The sequence below is a fragment of the Lygodium microphyllum genome, chromosome 15, assembly GCF_053477565.2.
Source record: "Lygodium microphyllum isolate KBCC chromosome 15, Lygodium_microphyllum_v1.1.10, whole genome shotgun sequence".
NCBI classification, from domain to species: Eukaryota; Viridiplantae; Streptophyta; class Polypodiopsida; order Schizaeales; family Lygodiaceae; genus Lygodium; species Lygodium microphyllum.
The window spans coordinates 54,519,927-54,533,530 of NC_141149.1; the positions used below are offsets into that span (position 1 = coordinate 54,519,927).

The window sequence follows — 13,604 nt, forward strand, 5'->3', positions numbered from 1 at the left end:
TGGGATCTTCTGCACCAAAGAGTTTGTGGCCTATTTCACAATATACCGAGCGTTTCTGGAATGCTTTATTGCAACTTCGAATGCTCGAAGATGTACTTGAGGCGACCCATAAGCACAAGTTTATGTCTAGTTTGCTTGGTCACTTCTATGCGAAAATGAACATGTTCAAGCCAATGACTCTCGAGGATGCAATTTCCTTGGCCCATGATGCTGAAGACTAAATTCAAGGATGAGAGAAGCGATCACAACAATTCTCAAATAACGGTAACGTCAGTACAAAGCAATTCGATTCTAACTTTTGAAGATTCAATCAAAGCCGCTTTGTTACGTCTTCATTCCTTAAATCTTGGACATGATGTTAGCTATATATAGTGCTAGCTATATATAGTCTGTCTATATATAGTACCCCAGGTCCCCTCTATATATTCCTATCATGTGTGCTCAGTTTACACACTTCTAGGGTTCCACTTCTGGTGTCTCATATCTCTCTTCTCTCCTCTCTTCCTTTTTTCTTTCATCTTCCTCGCAGTTTTCAACATAGTATCAGAGCCCAGCAGCGCCTGCGAGAGATGGCGGCACGCTGCGAACCCTATGAGGCTTAAGCCTATAACTGCAACGAGGAAGACAAGAGAGGGCAAAAGCTAGAGACGAGGATAAGATGATGGGGGCAAAAAAGGGAGTTCTTCGTCTCTACCTTCTTCTGCGGCATCCGTTTTTGAATGCAACCTGAAAGGACAAAGCGCCAGCCATGGCATGGTGCCACAGGACGATCCAGTGACGAGAGAATGTTCTTGGAGAAGAAGGTGAGCCGATTGTGTGAGAGGAAAGGCGGAAGGTAGAGAAAGAGAGAGAAAAAGATTTATGAGAGTGGAAGCGCTTTCTGGTAACGATATTCTGCTATTCCAAGAACAAAGCTGTTGCTGAGGTATAGCAAATCTGGATACGCATCCTTCTGTAGCTCCAAAGGTAAGCTGTTGCAGCTTCGGCAAAGGCTTGTGAGAACTTCATCCATTGACAACAAGATTTCACTCAGGCAGGAGGAGCTTTTCTACAAAGGTAAGCTGCTGTGGCTTCGGCAAAGGCTTGTGCGAACTTCATCCGTTGACAATAAGATTTCACTCAGACAGGAGGAGCTTCTCTTTTGTAGCATTCATCCTCCATCCATGTAGTTTCAAGCATCCCCATCACTTGTCAAAAACTCTAGCCATGGCGACCTTCACCAGACCATTTCCTCTCTCTCCTTGACCCCCTCTTCCACTCGGTTCTCATTTCTAACGACCTGTCCCATCTCTCACAGATTTGAAATTCTGCTAATTGTGTGTTTGCTCGCCCTGATTCTTGCATGCCGTGGCGTCTCAGTTTTGAAATTCTACTGATTGTGTGTTTGCTCGCCTTGATTCCTGCATGCCATGGCGTCTCAGATTTGAAATTCTACTGATTGTGTGTTTGCTCGCCCTGATTCCTGCATGCCATGGCATCTTGGCGTTTGCTCCTCCTTTTCATGGACCCGGGAGCTTTGAATCCCTTGGATCTGGAAGCCTGAATACAGACTACTCTCCTCCTTGCATTCCCCCCACCTGCTTGGTTCCTTACTCTGCAGCTCCAATCTTTCCAATCAACGGGGATGACTTCCTTGACAGCTTTGGGATGAATCCTCCCGAGCCCTGATCTAAAAACGTAAGCACCTCCTCTCCCTTCTGCAGCCTTCCACTCGTTGAACGACATGTTTTCCTATGCTTCAAAGAGCCTCATAGCTGGCCTCTTGTTGTGGATGCTGTCGAGTTTGATCGGCTTCCAGAGTTTCTTGCAGCTGCAATCAAAGCAAGGAAGAAGGACATATCTATGAAAAATACCAGGAAGGCTAGAGAGGCTCTGTGGCATGCATATCTTTGTGTGTACACATCAAAGTCATGATATTCAATGTGGTATTTTGGGCCCTGTTGTCATTAAGAAGTTAAGAGATGAGCTATCTGCTCGAGGTCTCACTACATATGTAGTTGTAAAACCATGTTCTCATGTGGGGGGCCCCAAGTATGCAACAAATTTTATTTGTTATGGCTCTAATGCGACTGGTGCAGTCTCAAGCCACTGCTATGGATATGTTACCCCAGATGATGTCAGCAATGTTTTGGATGAACTTTTGGACCGAGGGTTCTTGGCTTCCCCGCAGAGCAGTTGTTGTGGCCAGAAAAATAATCCAGAGGAACAGACTATGCAAAATCTAGTTGGGCATGCTGATGAAGTGCTTTCTTTTAGAATTGAGGATGGGCAAGCTAGGGAGCAGGTTGTGAGGTAAACAGTAATTCAAGGTACTCATTGTGAGAGTTTCTTAATGTCTTGACTTTTACTCAGATTCATGATGATCGTTCTCATTTGTTATTCCAGCTGATGAGGGTCTATATTCTCACTGATGACACATTATTTCGTTTATAATCTTTCCAGCTGATGAGCGTCTATATTCCAGCTAATGACAAATTGTTTTATTTATATTCTGTTCATGGGGCCCCACATGTGTTATGTTGTCTATAGAGCAGCGTCGCGAACCGTCTCTATAGACTTTGTGTTGTTCTAATGTCACTGTAACGTTTTTCTTTAAGTTTTGATGTGACAGATATACTACTCACATCTTAAGTTCAATTGAAGGAATTTCTTGGAGATTTTATCTTTTGCAGTGATGTCGCTTATCCTTATTTTACATGTTGTATATTTAGGAGTGATAAAGCTCTTTTGATGCCTCTGAATAGGCTGTTGTAATTCAGGAGTGATGTAGCTCCTTTGATGCCTATGAAGAGGCTCTTGTAAGTTCAACTTTGTAATTTTATATTTTGAATATTAATATAACGCTAGGCCTATATAGAGCTGTGGGTTTTTCCCTTGAGCTCCCAAGGGTTTTTTCATCCATAGTAAGGGACCTTTATTTGAGCGGGGCTGTTAGCTATATATAGTGTTAGCTATATATAGTCTGTCTATATATAGCGCCCCAGGTCCCCTCTATATATTTCTATCATGTGTGCTCAGTTTACACACTTCTGGGGTTCCACTTCCGGTGTCTCATATCTCTCTTCTCTCTTCTCTTCCTTTCGTCTTTCGTCTTCCTCACAGTTTCCAACACACGATCCCCTGTTTTACCATCAAACACAAATCCAAATCCTAAGCCATCTTTCCAGCCAAATCCCAACATTCCTAAACTTTTCGCTATTACCAATAATGTTTCTAAAGACAAATCCATAGTTTGCTATAAGTGCCATCAACTTGGACATATAGCGGTGAATTGTCAATCCAGTCGAAAGCCAACTGTTCACATCAACTACTTGGGAGCGACTAAAGATGAAGACCATCAAGAAATTTCATATTTCATGAAAGACGATGACGATATCGGCACTACTTCAGATATTGTACCAGGTATGCCAAATCCCCATTCTTTACTAACGATGAAATGTCTTGTGCATGATAAAGAAAAGACTGTTTTATATGATGATGGGAGCACACACGATTTTATTTCTGCAAAATTGATCAAAGAATTAAATGTACATACTATTTCCATTCATTATCGCATAAAAGCTACATTATTAGGCGCTAGATACAATGGATCATAAGAAGTGCATTAATTAGAAATTAAAATGGATGATTATGCTGAACACATAAATTTCTTAGTTGTGCCTTTGCAATCTAGTGACGTTATCTTAGGAATGCCTTGGCGTCATCAATATAATCCTGATATATATTATTTCACACATTCAATGAAGATTTATTCTAATGGAAAACAAATCACATTGCATGGTATGCACACTTTCGATAATTTTCCATTGCTTAGTCATACACAAGCTAAACGTGCATTAAGAAAAGGTAGCAAATCCTACTTAATATGGGTGAATGACATTGAAGTTAAGAAAAATCAGATGCATCCTAGGCATGCACAATTTTTTTCACAATTTAAAGATTGTTTTGTTACTGACTTACCATCTGATTTACCACCTACACATCTTGAAGATCATAAAATAGACTTAATTCTAGGTTCTCAACCACCATGTAAAGCACATTATCGACATAATCAAATTGAACATAAAGAAATTCAAACCCAAGTTGAAGAATTGTTAACTCGAGGAATCATTAGGCCTAGTAGTTTTCCTTTTGGTGCACCTGTCCTATTAGTTAAAAATGAAAAAAATACCTATAGGATGTGTATTGATTATCATGCCCTAAATAAGATCACTGTCAAGAATAGATATCGGATCCCTAGGGTAGATGACCTCATGGATAAACTACAAGGGGCTGCAATATTTAGTAAAATAGACCTTAGATCTGGATACCATCAAGTATAACTAGACACATCTGATATTTTCAAAATTGCATTTAGGATTTAATTTGGACATTATGAATCCTTGTTATGCCTTTTGGTTTAACTAATGCACCAGTCACATTCAATCATATGATGAATCGCATATCTTTGAAGCATCGCCATTGTGTCATTGTTTTTTTTTATGACTATTGGTTTTAGTAAAAATGAGAATGAGCATTATGAACATTTATCCTTGGTTTTCCAATTATTAAAAGAGAATCAATTATATGCTAATCTTGAAAAGAGTGAATTATTCCAAACCCAAATTGAATACTTAGGACATATTGTTTCATTTGAAGGTATTAAAGTTGATCCTAAAAAGATAGAAGCAAATTTGATTTGGTCGATACCTTAAAATTGCATGAATTACATTATTTCTTAGATCTTGCTAGCTTTTGTAGAAAATTTGTGAGAAATTTTTCATTGCTTGCATTAATTCTGACAAAATTATTAAAGAAAGGTATTGTGTATCATTGGTCTAAAAATTAGCAAATGTCTTTTGATTTACTGAAACATGCCTTAACACATGCTCTTGTATTGCAACTCCCTGACTTTAATAGACCATTTTTCCTAGTAGTCACTAACGCTAGTGGATTTAGAATAAGAGCTGTCCTTATGCAAGATTCCCATCCCATAGCCTACTCTAGCTGCAAACTTAAACCCTATGAACTTAAGTATTCTACCTATGATAAAGAATTGCTAGCAATAGTACAAGCTTTACGACAATGGAAACACTATTTAATGGGATTTGAATTCATGATCAAAACTGACCAACAAAGTACCAAACATCTCCTAAGTCAGCCATAAATCTCTGACCATCATATTAAATGGGCTGCTTTTATTCAAAATTTTCATCCACTTATCCAATATCAACCTGAAAAAGAGAATGTTGTTGCCGATGCCTTGAGTAGAAGACCAACTATTCATAATATTTCTGTGATGTCTTTTGATTCCCTTATTCCTACGAAAGATATCTATGATCAAGACCCTAGTTTTCAAGCTGATTGGAATAAATTAATTACAAATAATTGGATTCCAATTGATTCATTGTCTTATGCTAATGGATTTATGTTTTATGAGAAAAGGTTATGTGTAATTGTTCCATTTAGATCATTTGTGTTCCACGAAATTCATTGTCCCCCATATCAAGACCATAGAGGTATTATTTCCACTTTACGTATATTGGTTGAAGATTTCTACTGGCCACCATAGATCATGGAATCTGATGTTTCTAACTTTGTAATAACTGAATGTATAATTTGTCAAAGAGTTAAGTGACACCATGGTAAGCAATTTGGTTTGTTAATGCCTTTACCAATTCCAGAACAACCATGGAAACATATTTCAATGGATTTTATTACTGGTTCGCCTAACACTCAAGCTAATCATGATATGATTTGAACTATTGTCGATCGGTTTAGCAAACAAGCATATTTCATTCCATACAAGAAAACATTAACTGCATCTCAAGCTGCTCAATTGTTTTTGAAAACTATTTTCACTAACCATGGTTTTCCAAAAGTTATTATTTCTGATCGAGATTCTAGATTTTGCAATAATTTTTGAACTATGTTTGCTAATTTAGGAACAAAGATTGATTTTTCATTTGTATTTCATTCTGAAACAAATGGGCAAACAGAAGCTACAAATAGTACAATCTTGAATATTTTACAAGCATACACAATTTCAAAACCACAAATATGGGATACACACTTGCATTTACTCCAGTTTGCATACAATAATACCCCACATACAACTACATGGAAAGCACCTTTTGAAATCATTTATGGATATAGATTGCCTACACCTATTACTTCATTGTCAAACAAAGTTAAAGTTGCTGATGACATTGCCCATATGCATGTTATTATTTTTGCTGAAGTCAAAGATATGATTGCCGAAGCCCAGTAATCATATACAAAACAAGCTAATAAGAAAAGAAAAGCTATGAATTTCATAGTCGATGATTATGTTTGGTTACGCATTGAAAAGCGAAGATTACAAAGTGTTGCGAAACACCCTGTAGTAAAGTTAGCTCCTAGATTTAATGGACCTTTTAAAATCATTCACAAAATTAATGACAATGTCTTTAAATTAGAACTACCCCAACACTGGAAAATCCACAATACTTTTCATATCAGTTTGTTGCGACCTTTAAAAGGCCAGTTACATGTCCACCCTATCTATAAAAATCCTCCTTTGTTAGAAGAAGAAACTGAAATCCTTGAACCCGAAGCTATTTTAGACACTGATTATATGACCACTAGAACTGGTTGTGGATATTCTAGATATTTTGTGAAATTTAAAAATCATCCTATTGAAGAGGCCCAATGGATGCACACTCGTGACCTAAGTGCTTACCCTCACTGATCGCTCCACATTGAGCTAATAGCAATTGAGGACAATTGCTATCCCACCCCAGGGGTATGATGCCAGGAGGCATATTCCATGGTGGATTCCTTGAGGTTTTGCGGTGGATTCCGTAAAATTATATTAATTTTTCGGGACTCGTACACAAGGTGGATTCTTTGTCTGAAAAGTTGACAGGAACGTCTGTCCTTTTCAGGCGTCACGTTAATTTAATGTGCGAGTGGGTGATTCCATAGCGGGTGATTCCTTAAAATACATATTTAAATTAATGGACGTTTATGAGTTTTGAGTGTGCACTCGTATTAAATTAAGATTAGAGACAGATTTTTAACCTATTTATTTATTTTATAGCTGAAGACTGCTAGGTATTCACTTTTATCAATTTAATTTTATTATTTTCTAACAATTGTGAATGCTTCAGTTGATGTGTAGAGTAGGTGGCGGTGGCGCTAGGAAGCACTGGGTGATAGTGTGTATTCAAGTTATTTAGAATAAATTATCATTTTTGATGGGTACGCATCTTAGGCGTGGCGCTAATATTTATTTTGGCACACTTATTTATTGAAGTGCTTGACATATATTTATTATTTTGTATGCGCATGGGTACACGGTTTAAATATTCATTATTGGACATTGTAATTGGGCATTACTCGACTCTTGGGCCGCCCAACCGCTTTATTCTTTATTTAGAAAAAAGCAAACACAAAAGATAAAGCATGCTAATTGTAAAATTGGGCTATTTTTGAGCTTGGAGATTAATAAAATATTAGATACATGCTTTGTGGAGCGCTCACACAAGGCATGGGGGGAGATTGTACCCAATTGGTCTTTTTGCCTCATGTCATGCAAGTCTATTCTCTTGAATTTTGAGCTTAAAGTAGAGTTCTTTGTTCTTGGGGACCTTTTGATGTTCGCTATGTATGCATACGACATCTGATTTGCGCACCACTCTGCGGCGGCGGCTGGGATTCTCTTGAAAATACTCCGCACATGGGTGACATAGTCTCGGATATCCTCCTTGTTCTTTTGCTTGATATTTATCAATCTAACTATGAGGTTGCTAGAGTATCTCACCTTAGAGAACCTCTTGATGAAGAGACTCTTGAGGGTGTTGAAGTCATTGCACTTAGCATTGTCCAAACTGGTGTACCACATGTCCTTTATTGCCTAAGCATAGGCCAAGCCAAAAGCTTGCAAGTATTGGGCAAGATTTGTGAGGCTGTTAGCCTCGCAAACCTGCTCAAACTGCTCTACAAAGCTTTAAAGTTCGTTGTTCAGTTTGGTACTTGTCAAGTTGCTTTGCTTTGCCAACATGTTGTCTATTAGTCGCTTCATGAGAAGCTTACTGAGCATTAAGTCTGCCTCTAGCACTCTCTTCCTTTCTGCATCTAGTCTTGTTCAGTTTCTATTTGCTAGGGCTAGCACACGCTGGACCTCTCACATTTCTATATCCTGTTGTAATCTCCTAGCATGTTGTTGCTGGTTGTATGCTGCCATGCCTTGCAATACTTTCTGTGTCAGTTTTCATTCCTCTTTAAGGTCTATCATGATGTCTTCTAATGACCTGCCATGGTGGTCTACCTTGGTTTGTGCATCATATTCGTTCACCATTCGCTAGATTTTGAGCGAAAAAATCTCCTAGGTCGAGCTCCTCATTTCATGGTTTACACCTAGTCTTGCCATGTTTGCGGTTTCCTGCTCCACTAAGTTATCAATGAGGTTGACCAAGTTAGGTAGCGTTGCACTCCCAATGGTGTTGCTCCTTTGAAGCATCTGGCCTTCCATGTTGTGTCTGTCACTTGTGTTAGAAGACGGGCATAGAAACCCGCTGTAAGCAAGGGAGTATAAGGGGAGATGAGTGTGAATAGCCCTAGGGGCAGGGGAAACCCTAACCCTAGCTGGCAAAGGGCTATATAAACAGCCTATGGGTCACTATCATGTGTGAGAGAGTGTACCCAAGTTGTACTCTAAGCAACTTAGTAAGCAAGATTTCATTCTTGTACTTTGAGCTCTCTTCTCCCTCTTGTACACACATTCTACTGCTGCAAACTCTGATTCTCAACATGGTATCAGAGCCATCTCTGATCTCCTCAGCTTCCCTCAGCATCAGTTATCACTAAGTGCACATGAGCTATCATTTTCTTCATCTTATCCTTCTTTCCTCCATAACTGCCTGCAACCTACCTCCATTTCTGGACTTGAGGAGGACAAAGGAGGCTATATTAGCCTGTGCTTTCTTCTGGAGATCTCTTCCCTACATTAGAGCGCAGCTCCTCATCAGTTCTAACCCTGACATTGTCCACGTGTGAGACCAGCATTTCGAAAATCCTAGAAATGGCGCAGTTTTCTGACAGCGCAGAATTCGGGCTGCTGTACAAGTAGCAGTGGTGCAATCTATGCAGCTATCTTAGGGCTCTGATAGCCCCCCAAGTGGGCTATCCTCAGCTAAGAGGGCTTTGAGAAATTCAACCTTTGCTGGTTGCTACAAGACAAACCCTAACTGTGTTTTTTTTGGCAGCCATAGCCAACAAGCTCCAAGCTTGACATTTTGTCATTTTTACACTCTGAGCTTTATTAACAGTGATTCTAATCACTGAAGCAGAGTCTCTGAACCCTATTCCAGATTCTAAAGCTCTTGGGCATGCTCAATGGACATCACCAAGCATTGGGAAGCCGACTTCCAACCGGGTTCCATTCAAGCACTTCACTAAGCTTGACAATAGTGTTTTTTTTAACACTAATCATAAATCATCAGGTTAATTGCTTGCTGGGCATTCATTAAAAGCCAGTGAGTTTTTTATTCCTCTTCATATATTGTTGTAAGGTTATGTGTAAAATTAACACATAGATCATCATGCACAAGAAGTGTAGTGCATACCGTGAGTGACTTTGTCTCAAGTACATTGGTCAGTGAAATCAATAGCATGAGTGTCATCGTACTCTCCTCGGAATCATCAGCAACAAGCATTGAGATCATAGACAAATTGTGTCCAACACAAGCTTCATCCACTAAGCTGTACCAGAAGGAGGAGCCTGAAGTCCAGTCTAGGTTTACTTCATTAAAACCTAAAAAGACTATTAAACCTCGGAAGAAGCTTGCACATAAGAAAGGACCACCAAAGTCATACTTTGAAATATTACACTTATATGATTTTCAGCCTTTCTCTTCATTGCAACTTTGAATTCACTTTGTCTAATTTGCTTCCGCACTCAGTGAAAAGTTTGTAAGCGGCTAGACACTGCCCTTGTCCTAACAAGTGGTAAGACCTTCCCAATGACCACAACATATGCTTATGTCCGTCCTCAAATTCGAAAGTTGATGGTAAGGATTTCCACCCATGGCAGGTAATTATAAAATACAAAATGATGGAGAGAGGGTATTGGCCTCTCATTCAAGGCAGTAGAGCTGTAAACTCTGCAAATATGATTGATATAGAGGATGACCAACGTGCTCAAGCAATCATAATGCTATACTTAGATGAATCCCTGATTCATCATGTTGATCAACTAAACATTGCTAAAGAAAAATGGGATGAGCTTGAAAAGCTCTATGGAGCCACTGGCAAAAGTACTAAAATCTTCCTTAAAATTGAATTCTTTAGCTTGGAATATCGTTCAGGAGAAGATTTGGGAAAATTCATTTCTCATATGAAGGGACTTATGGCACAGCTTGCTTCTGTACAAGCTCCAATACATGAAGAAGATGCTATTGCTATTCTCCTAAAAGCTGTAAAACAGGTGTTTCCTACTCTTGTAACCACTCTCACCAACATTCCAGATCCTACTTTAGCAAGTACCATTCAATCCTATTTGGATGAAGAAAAGAGGAACCACAAAGAAAGCAGCAACAGAAGTCAGGCAACTTCAAATTCCCGTGAACAAGTATTGGTTCATACAGTTCTCCCTAAATGTTCTTTCTATAAGAAAAAAGGACATCTTGTAAACAACTGCTGGAAGAAGTATCCCGAGAAGATGAAATGTAACAAATGCAAGAAGACATGGCATATCACTAGTAAATGCCCCAACACTCCTGAAATACCCAAAGAATTGGTGGCCAACTATGTCTCCAATTCATTTGAAGATCGACTGTTTTGACTATTTAAATCATCTACCTAAAACAACCTTGTAAGCCTGATTTATAAAGGCATCCCAAAAAAGGGGGGAAATCTCTTACATGCCTTGTAATCCAATGCCACCCTGGCATTGAGGGGGGGTGTTAGAAGACGGGCATAGAAACCCACTGTAAGCAAGGGAGTATAAGGGGAGATGAGTGTGAATAGCCCTAGGGGCAGGGGAAACCCTAACCCTAGCTAGCAAAGGGCTATATAAATAGCCTATGGATCACTATCATGTGTGAGAGAGTGTACCCAAGTTGTACTCTAAGCAACTTAGTAAGCAAGATTTCATTCTTGTACTTTGAGCTCTCTTCTCCCTCTTGTGCACACATTCTACTATTGCAAACTTTGATTCTCAACAACTTGGCCCTACCAATTGGGGTTGCTTGATCCCTGTCTAGGTTTGTGTGTCACCTCCTATTGGTGGGTTTGTTTTGTTTATTAAGTCAAAGCATGTTCCTTTTTATTGACAATCAATCCTCAATTTACATTTCTCAGTGTGTGCATGGTGCTCTTTTCTGTGCACTGTGCTAAATCAAGCTTTCAGTTTTTCTAAGTGCACTTCAAGTGTTGAAAATAATGTGGGTACGTGACCACAAGATAATAAGTGCAGCTTTCATACTCTAGTCTAAGTTCTCGAGTGAATAGGGCTTTATGCCTAGTCATTGGCCACTCTCTCTGGTCTTTAGGGTTTGTGCTACATTGTTCAACTTGTTGATCAGGGTCAAATGAGAGTCTAGGATTCGTCTCATGGCTCTAATAGGGACCAAAATTTGATGTGACTATCAATGGTCGCATCTAGTTGTCCGATTGTAAAATTTAGGGCCAATATTGTATGTAAGGCTTTCAAAGCCTTCCTCATTTGTGGGAGGTGTTCTACCTTGGTCGGGATGCACTAGATTTGTCAAATTCTCCAGTCAGGTTTTTGGTCTGATTTGACAGCATCCGATTTTACAATGTCCAATTCTCAGAATTGGACATCCGATTTTAGTTGTCTGATTTAAGAATATCCAATTCTGGTGTGCTCGAGTGCCAAGCGTTTGATTTTGACCAGGTCCACTATCCAAGTGGTCGAGTCCGATCGTTCGAGTCGGATGGGGTGTATGTCCCGATCAAACAAGGTCCAATTTTTGGGATCAAACAGACAACGTCCAATCGGACAAGTCAAGTTAGTCTGAATGTCCAAATTCCAAGAATTGGATGTCTGAATGTCCAATTCTAGGAATAGGACCCCTATGGACCGGCATGCAAACAGTGACGACAAAAAATTGATTTGTGGCAACGATTTTGGTCATGCCCACATGCAAGGAACTCCAAAATACAAGCATCCGTACAAAGGGAATGTCTTATGTACCTGATGTGCATGGAAAACTCCTAGGGAAGCCGATTGAATCGCCCTAAGCTCCAACTCTCTCTCTCTCTCTCTCTCTCTCTCTCTCTCTCTCTCTCTCTCTCTCTCTCTCTCTCTCTCTCTTTACTATAGAAATTGAAAATGAGCCTTCCACCCCCTTCCTTGGGTCTTAAGCCCTTGTCTAATGTCCAAGTGCTGTGCGGTTAGTGCTCAAGCCTTGTCAATGGAGTGCAAGCCCATTTTCCCCCGATTTTGCCATGTTTTGGCCATTTTTACAGCAGAAACCCTAAGGATTTTTCCTTTGATTTCTTGCTCCTATCCTACTCTAAATGCAACAAGAATCAAATTATCTATTGAAAGGTCTTTTTGATAAATATTTTTATCCATTCATACATGAAAATGAGCCTTCCACCCCCTTCCTTGGGTCTTAAGCCCTTGTCCTAATGTCCAAGTACTGTGCGGTTAGTGCTCAAGCCTTGTCAATGGAGTGCAAGCCCATTTTCCCTCGATTTTGCCATGTTTTGGCCATTTTTACAGCAGAAACCCTAAGGATTTTTCCTTTGATTTCTTGCTCCTATCCTACTCTAAATGCAACAAGAACCAAATTATCTATTGAAAGGTTTTTTTAATACATATTTTTATCCATTCATACATATATATGCTTATTTTCTTCTAGTTGTAACCTAGTATCCTCATCCTTATCCAAAAATGTTCAATGATGTATACTTCTCCAAGATGAATAAACTCAATTTATTTGAATAGTAAGTTTATAATTGCATGCATCTATGTTTGTGTTATTGAAAGAGGTAGTGTTAAACATTAGGAGGAAATAATATCATGAAGAAGAAAAGTAAGTGCAAAAAAAAGAATGGAATAGGAATTGAACATGGAGAATTGAAGGAACATGATTTGATGCAAAAATCTTAGCAATGCAAAATTTAAAAAACTCAAAGAGAGAAGAATGTTGAAAAGGTGACACTTGATATGGATTAAAAAATGTATTCATTTAATGACTAACCTTTTCAATGAGCCATATATTGTCTTATTAATCACAATTGAATAACCAAAATTTGAGAGATTATTATTCTAAAACTTAGCAATTTGATCATTTTCTTACAAGTTCCTTTTTTGAAACATTGTCTACTATAATGTGCTTATCATATCCTTATCCTGATAATGTAATTAGAACAAGCTCAATGATGGGATATTGGACACTCTCTTATTCACTCAAGAGGCTTGATTCAGGAAGTACGATGGCCATCTCTCACCTAACCTCTTGTACAATCCATGAATACAATGATTCTCTTGAAGTGAGCTTCTTAGTCATTCCATCTAGCATGATGATTGCACATGACAAACTTCATGGTCCAAGTGAGTGCCCTTCAATCCTCAACCCTCTATGGCCTCCATATGCATTAGAGAAGCATGG

The 13,604-nt window shown here is 39.0% G+C and overlaps 1 pseudogene; it reads left to right on the forward strand.

Moving 5' to 3' along the window:
• Positions 1 to 550: 550 nt before the first annotated feature.
• On the forward strand, positions 551 to 2,475 carry LOC148024541 (uncharacterized; annotated as a pseudogene).
• The last annotated feature ends 11,129 nt before the right edge of the window (positions 2,476 to 13,604 follow it).